The sequence below is a fragment of the Sander lucioperca genome, chromosome 6 (genome assembly GCF_008315115.2).
Source record: "Sander lucioperca isolate FBNREF2018 chromosome 6, SLUC_FBN_1.2, whole genome shotgun sequence".
NCBI classification, from domain to species: Eukaryota; Metazoa; Chordata; class Actinopteri; order Perciformes; family Percidae; genus Sander; species Sander lucioperca.
Genome location: NC_050178.1, coordinates 19,961,158 through 19,969,928, shown reverse-complemented (window position 1 = coordinate 19,969,928; position 8,771 = coordinate 19,961,158).

The following is an 8,771-nucleotide window of genomic DNA, read 5'->3' as shown; positions in this document are numbered from 1 at the left end:
AGGGGAAGGATTGAGCTCGAGAGTTTATTTAAACACAAAAATGCAGGAGATCCAAAAAATGAGGCAGACAAAAACAACAAAAGGAATCCAAAGAAAGCAGGCAAAAACTAAAGTCCAAAAATAATGAAAAAAAAGAGGAACAAACTAACAGCAAACTATTGGGAACAAAGTGAGAACAAAGGGAAGAATCCAAACCTGGTAAACTAGATGCAAACACACTGGGAACAGACACAAACTGACTGGAACGGACACAAACACCAACAATGATCTGACACAGGACAAGGGGAACACAAAGACTAAATACACAGGGTAATGAGGTAACACAAGACAGGTGACACAAGGGCTGGGAAACAGGTGAAACACATTAGGGCTGGGCAGTACAATCAAAGGCGGGAAAACACAAGACATAAAGTAAAACCAGACTAGACAAGACAGAAAACCAAACTATCAAAATAAAACAGGAAACTGAGCAAAATACAGAACAGAAACAGACTACCAAAATAAGATAAAACACACCAACAAATAATAAGTGTTCGATTCTTCCAGTGCTCATTCTTGTCTGACTGAAAAAAACAAAACTTACAAGTAATGTTGATCTTGAGCTAATACCCTCCACTCACCTTTTCCCCTGCACCTTGCCTTGTTGGCATAGCATGCACAGCAGTATGTTACCATAGTGACTGGCTCCAAGGGTACGGCTGTGACAGCTTCAATGTGTCACCTTGGTGATGGTTGCTTGGTGATGGAGGAGGTTGTTAAGTAGAGTGGACGTGTGATACTGACACAGCAGGGAGCACAGCATGGGATGCCCGTGTCCTACCGACTGTCTTCCAACCTTCTAATGCCAGGTGAAAACCTCCTATCTCCTGTCATTACATCCTGCTGAAGTCATGCTTTGCAGGTGCTGGGCAAATTCACTTATGCATATTTGCAGCAGTTTAGTGTTTTTATCCTCAAATTAAACATTCATTATTTATTTACTTATTTCACTAAATATTCTTTCTACTTTCTTGTTAGCTGAAATGTAAAGAGACCCTATCATGCTTTTTTAAATGTGTCCCGTCTTTAAGTGTGTTATATAGTTTTTTTTGTACATGTAATAGATGCATAAAGTACAAAAAACACATTTCACTCCAAACAGAGCTTTCTCTCCCACAGACAGCAACGCCTCACCCATATTCCTGTATTCCTGACATTCCTCAATCGGTGTATGCCAGCCCAGTTTTTTATATGTGCTGCCCATAGGTGCAAAAACACTGAGCAAACACTGCCTGCCCAGTGGCCTGTTTGAATGTGGTTGACCAATCACAACAGAGCCAGCTGATGTATTGTATGGCCTCATATAAATGTACTTCGAAACCCTAAACATTGAATTGCTTCGCTTTATTATCTTCAGACAATGGCTTTTCTATGGTCAAATAATGTCTCATCAATTCTTTCCAAATCTGTAAAGTAGGGGCCTCTTTTTTTTTTTTTTAACCTACTCTCAGATCGCTTTAACACTTAACACACCTGTGTTCCACAATGTACAATGTTATTAATTATCTTTACAGCTGAGATAAACATCATATAGTGTGGAATACATTAGAGTGTTAAATAAACACACACACACACACACACACACACACACACACACACACACACACACACACACACACACACACACACACACACACACACACAGGCTCACCCCCATTCTCCACCTCTTTCCCTTCATCTTAGATGCACCCACATGCTAGCTCTTTTTCTCACTCTCTGTAAGATGCAGCATGAATTCAGATGGCAGACACTTGTCGTCAGACCTGTCCACTTATACTGTCCCTTACAAGAAATTAATGCACGCCATCCATTAGCACTGCACAATTAATCGCAATTGTATCGAAATCGCAATATGGACTAGTGCAATATCCAAATCGCAGGGGGGTGCAATATTTGTTAATGGCAAAATATGTGTCAAACCGTTTTGAATTAAGTATTGTGGTGCTGCAGAGACGTCCTGGCATACAAATCATATCCTACAGAATAAAGAAAAAAATCTTTGTTTGGTACAGATCCTTGCAAAAATCACACTATGATCATTTTAATTTCTTTCAATGTTAATAATTTTCAATGAAAATGAGAGTAATTATACAAAAATGATCATTCCCTCCAATATCGTGAATCATATTGCAATCGCAATATCAGTCAAAATAATCGCAATTAGATATTTTCCTCATATCTTGCAGCCCTACCATTCATTCAGAATCAAGAATTCTAAGAGGCCACCGTATAAACTGCTTTCCTACCTCTTAGCAGGAATTGGTGTACTGAGAAAATAGTGTTCAAGTTTAAATTGATGTTCCTTTAACCTACATCACTGCCCCAATGTAATTTGAGTAGACCATTATTTAAATCAATAAAGTAAGTGGGCTGATTGATGATATGTAAACTGTGAATGCATGCTATAAACTTATTTTCCACAAATGAAAGACAAGGGTCCATCATCAGTTTGTTCATTCAACCACTTTTCACTCATATACACACTAAACCATCAGTTCATCCATTAATCTACACAGTTTTACCACTGGTCATTTCTCTCTCTAATGAACCCCTGTATCTTTTCTACAATCTATCTGTACCTCAATTTATCTTTAATGCAATCTGTCTTCACCTCCATTAGTGTGTTTTCCTCCATCTCTGCATGCTTCCTGCTTTCTCTCTTCTTTCTACCTTACACCTGCCCCTCCCGCCTTCTGGTATTCAAAAGAATGCCGCTTGTCATTTGTCTGTTTCTCATTACTTCATGTTGCTGCTAATCATCCTCTCCTAGACCCAGCCCCCCCCCCCCGCCTCTACTATTCATGCAGTCTGGTCATGCCTTTTACTTAAGTCAATTCTAATTTGCCCTCTTGTTCTTTGGAGGAGGATCTGTCCATCTTCCCACTCATTTATCTATCAATCCATCCTATCCATTTCTGTAGAACATAGAGTATGTTTGATCTGAGTGTTCTAATCTAACTTAGTTTCCTTTCCTCAATTCTAGACTCCATCTTATTCTCCATATACAGTTAGAGGTTTTGCAGATTTGGCAAAATAATATGAGACTTGTGGTTCCAGGACAGCACAATTACCAATTAAAAAAATGAGTCCCCTAATCCCAGCAATAAACTTGGTAAGCACAATGTTATCATAACCACACAAAATTACAAAAATAAGACCCAGGTTTCAGTAACCAGGAATTATCCTTTCTAGGATTTCTGACCCCCATCTGTTTAATTTCCCTATATCAGTGCTTCTTTAAACAGAGTAAGACATCCAATTTAAACTAACCTTGTACATTGCGTCAAAGTCCTGTCCAGCCTTCAATGCATCCGTCAATCCATAACAAATCTGTCCAACAAGCACAAGTTACAATTAATGCATGCAACCTTTCCTTCCTCCCTCTATCCATCCATCCATTTATCCTTATATCCATCCACCATCTCCTACCTCCAGTCATCTTTCTGTTGCAGAGTGTCCACTGTGTTGTTGCTAATCACTCTCTTTAAGCTTTGCCTCCAGCAACGATTAATGGCTTTCATTTACACTCATTTAGAGGCAACACCTGTGACCAATGAGAGCGAAGTTAGGAGTAATTACGTCCATATTTGAACTGAATATGTGTGTGTGTGTGTGTGTGTGTGTGTGTGCGTGTGTCTGTGTGAGAGCGAGACAGTGCTATGAGCACAGCACAGATATAATAACTCTAACACTCTAACAAAGCTCTGTTTGTGTGTTGCTTGTGTGTGACGCCCAACTGAGTTTGAAGTAATTACACTGATGCTTCACATGAAGTTACTGTGTGTGCATGTGTGTGAGTGTGTGTGAGACAGGAGATGGTGGGGAAGAAAGAAAGAAAGGAAGAAAAAAAAGAGAAGAGAAACGCTTCTGGGCCCAGTGGTGCATCTAATCATTACAATGCATCACATGAGCTGTGTGTGTGTAATTACTCTAATACATCACCTGAACTAGATGTGAACTCTCCGGCAGGGGCTACCTGGCAGCCCCAATGCAGCCCTGTGTGTGTGTGTGTGTGTGTGTGTGTGTGTGTGTGTGTCTGTGTGTGCATAAATACGGATTAATGATCAGTATAGTGACATTTAAAACACATGTTAACAGAGTGGGTTAGAGGAGACGCGAAGTTGTTAAAATCAGTTGCTCATACCTTTACTGACACAGTGGACATGTTCTAATAGCTCTGTGTCCGTTGTTTTGGAAAAGGTTTTTTTCAGTTGTGAAAAGCACTGGCTTAGTTTAGATAAAAGGATAAAATGGGTCGTAAAACATGCATTTTCAGATCCAGCATTGCTTCATAGTCCCAGTTGTTTTTCAATGTGCTGTGGTTTCATTCAGTGTGTGTGTGTGTGTGTGTGTGTGTGTGTGTGCGTGCGTATTCCCCTCCCTCAGGCCATTCTGTACTGCTGCTACTCCAGCAGGTATAGAATGCATTAATCTCTCTATGCCAATGTCCCGTTCTCTCCTACTCCAGTCCATCTCATCCTTGTTCGACCCCCCCACTCATCTTTATCTCTCAGATCCCCTCTCTCTCTCTCTGAGCCTTTTTTTTTTTTTTTTTTTATAAATATTGAATGTACAGTATGTTTTGTTCTTTGATCAGTGTGGGTAGAGGGTGACAGACAGGTAGAACTCTGGCAGTCTGCACAGAGTACAGAGGCTGTGTTTACACTGCAGCTGCATTCCAAACAGTTTTTAAGATTTTAATATTTTTAAAGGAAAATGCTGGTGTCTTTATATAATTATAATTTGTTTAAACCCTGTCTAAAGATCAATGAACAATGCATTTATTTTACTCGCAACTATTGTCCAAATATTATCCAATAAACAGATTAAACAAATATTATCCACAAGCTGAATAGTTTATTATGCACAGCCTGAATAATACGGTATCTGCCCAGTACATCACTTGTTCTATGTTCTCCATTAAGACAACATTTGAAATCAAAAAGGGAGAAATATCTGTTGTATTTTTGGTTTCGTGATGTCCCCTATATTTTGCATTAAGTTGACAGAATACCTGTAGCTATCATCTACGTAAATGAAGACCTTATTTTGATAAGGCAAAACATGTTTAGCACTTGTTGATATACAGTATTGCATTTTTAATTGGTTATTTGTTGTAATTTAGGACTATTTCTTACTGTATGGCTATGATTATGTTCAATCTATATGAATAAGGAAAAAACATTGTTAAGTCAGAGTTAAAATAATGTAAAAAAGCATTTCAATTGGATTGGCCTGACTAATTCTGGAGATGGTCTGGTTCCCATTGTAATCAGATGTTGTGAACCAATCCGATCACGATTGTTTTGTGTCTGACATGCTATCATCTTCTGGCTTGACCTCTGTGAGTTGATTATGAAAGCAATTACGAGATCTCAGAAAACAAAGTTACACGAAGCAGGATGTTCTAAAGTTGTATTGGTACACACAAGAATATATACATTTTCTAACAATCGCTCCATTCACGTCAATGATGTGAGAGTAGATAGATAATAAAGGGACATCAAAGGAGAGACAGATTGGTTCAAGGTAGGTTTGAACAGTTACATCTTCAGTGCAGAAAACAGTGTAACAATTTATGATACCAATTATAACAGATGAGAGAGGCTTTTTTAGAGAATGGAATGTGACATATTCACAACATCAGATATCAGCCAAAATAACATCTGTACAGTTAGGCCACTTTTTTAGGAAAAGATCCACCCACAAAGTTGAAAGTCACATAACTGTGTCTCTTCTTGCTATTTCAGGCAAGCCTGGCAAAGGTGACCCTTTCCTCAACAAAGGAAATAAGTAGGACGCTTAAACTAGCTTAAACAACAGACAAGAAACCAGTAGGGAGTAGCAATGCTCAGGCTGTTCTCATAAACCATTCGTACATATAGCTACAAAGTAATGCACATCGACATAGTGAGGAGGTCGGGTTGGATAGGTAAGTCCTAAAACACAGGGCTTTCAAGCGGGGGAGCGGAGTTGGTGTCCCAGGGGAAGTTTAGGGGAAAACACAAGACTTTTTACCCAGGAAAATAGTGATATATCTAATGCAGATGTTAAACTTGATGGTTATACTCTGTATAGAGCAGACAGGGGTACTCGTGGTGGGGGAGTAGCCACCTATATCTCTTCTAATTTATCTTCTGAACTTATTATGCCAAATGAGAGAGCTGTACATTTTGAATGCTTATTTGTTAATATTGCTTTTCATGAAAACAAGAAGATCTATAGACCTCCAAATTCCCCTGTTGAATCAACAAATTGTATTCTTGCTACTATTAATTCTTTAGACCATGCAAATGAGTTGATTTTACTGGGTAATTTCAATCGTAATTGGCTGGATCGTTCATCTTTTCATGAGAAAAATGTATTTAATGGTCTAAACCTTACTCAACTCATTACTGATCCGAATAGGGTCTCTTCTGGACTGGATCTTGGTTACCCACCCAAATAGAATTTCTCAATCCGTTGTATTACCTGATTGTTTTAGTGATCACTCAATTGTTTTTTGTGTTTGGAAAATAAGACTACCCCGTCTGCCACCTAAAGTAATTAGGATAAGGCAGTGTAAAAAACTAAACACAAAGGCTTTCATCCAAGATTTAATAAGCATTAACTGGCCAGATTTCAAATGATCCCTTATGTTGAAGATGCCTGGAACTTCTTTCTCTCAGAGGTTCTTAATGTCATAGATAAACATGCACCTTGGACATCTGTTAAGGTCATCGAGCACTTGACAGTGATTTAATACATTTATTTAAACAACGAGATAAAGCCTGCGTCAGCTACCACATGACAAAGGACGCTGCTGATTGGTCTAAATATAAGAAATTAAGAAATGCCTGTACAACCAAAATAAGGAATGCAAAATCAAATTACTATAAGCAGTCTTTATCAGATGACATCAAAAACCCTAAGCAATTCTGTAAAAAACCTTTTAATTCTTTAATTAACAAAACCAATAAAAGTCATCCTGCCAAACTTAGAGTGAACAATAATATTATCACTGACTCTATCTCAATGGCCAATGCCCTCAATCAACATTTTTCTTCTATCTGTTGTTCTCAATTATCTGAGCTCTCCTATTCTAGCATAACAAATACTGTGAACAATAGGTAATTTTCATTTTCAACAATTCATCCCTCTGATGTCCAACAGGCAATCTCATAAATAAAATCTTCTAATGGCGCTGGTCCTGATGGTCTGGATATTAAGTTTATTAAAGCTTAAATTTTATTAAAATTTTATTGTTTTATTAAAAACTGTCTATTTGAATGACCTTAACTGTTTATTATCTAATGGTTGGAATGGGGAGGACATGGGTGGTTTTGGTGTGATGGACAGCTTTTGTCTTTTGTCCGTCAGTATGTATGTATGTTTTTCTTGAGGTCCCCTCAAAAACGAGATGACCCATCTCAAGGGGTTTTCTTCTTCATAAAAAATTTTGAAATTTGAAATGGGTGTTTATGTCCCAGGAGTACTACTTAAGGGGGCCTGTGTTTTAACCCAAACCACAATCTTTTTTCTAATCTTAACTAGTCGTTTGGTGCCTAAGCTTAACTGTCGTTGCCATATGACAACCACCTTTGTTCGGCTAAATTTCAGTCATAACATGACCTGGGCGAATGAGAGAGGCTTTTTTACAGAAAGGCTCAGAGTTTTTACAGAATGAAATGTAACATATTCACAACATCAGTAGAGTTTGGCCACATTTTTAGGAAACAATCCACCCAAAAGTTGAAAGTCACATAACTGCCTCTTGTTTCTATTTCAGACAAGCCTGGCAAAAGGTGACCCCTTCCTCAACAAAGGAAAAATAAGTAGGACCTATAGCACCAGGGCCTCTTCTGACCAGATTTAAATGCAAAAGCCTTTTCATCAGTTGTCATTATCTAAATAAACCAGATACAGATTGCATGTTAATACCCCATGTAAATGGTCTATTAACATGCAATCTAGCATAAGGGCCACAGAAGTAGAACACAAACATGTCCCTCATGCTGGGATGAAGTAAGCATCAGTGATATCAGTTTTGACTGCAACTGAAATCTCTCAACAGGTTTCCAAAGTTTACTTTGTCATCCCTCTTCTGTCCAAAGAAAACAAACCACCAACAAGCAAGACTGTGAGCTGCTCCAGTGGAGTGTGCAGGTTGAATGACTGTGGGGTTCACAGCGCCCTGCTGATAAATGAAGAAAACATTCGCTGCATATTGTATATTGGTTTATTCACCCCGGTTGTTCCCCGAGCTCTTTGCAGTGAAATCTTTTGTAGTGTAGACAAGGCCTTTCTGTTACCAGCAAGCAGAGATGCAGGTGAGTCTCTGAGGACTTAAATGAAGAGAAGTTGCATCGGAATCAGCTGCAGCCTCTGGGTTGTATAGCCGCAGGCTCAATCCTGCAGGGAGTGTGTGTTTCCTTGTGGAACCCGTCATGTTGCATGATTGAAGTTTTATACCTGTGCTGAGTTGCTTCCACGAGTGTGTGTGTGTGTGTGTGTGTGTGTGTGTGTGTGTGTGTGAGTGAGAGAGGCCAAGGAATTTACATTTTATAATAAAAGGTCTGATGTTGATTTAACAGGATTGTTTTTCTTCCGCACACAGTAAATGATAAACATCCAGTCAATATTCAAATGAGTGAATTTCCTTAGCTCTATTAATATTTAATAAACGAACAAACCCTTTGGGACCTGCAAAGGAATTTGGAGGAAACAATGGGTTGAGTGTGTGCATATTGAGT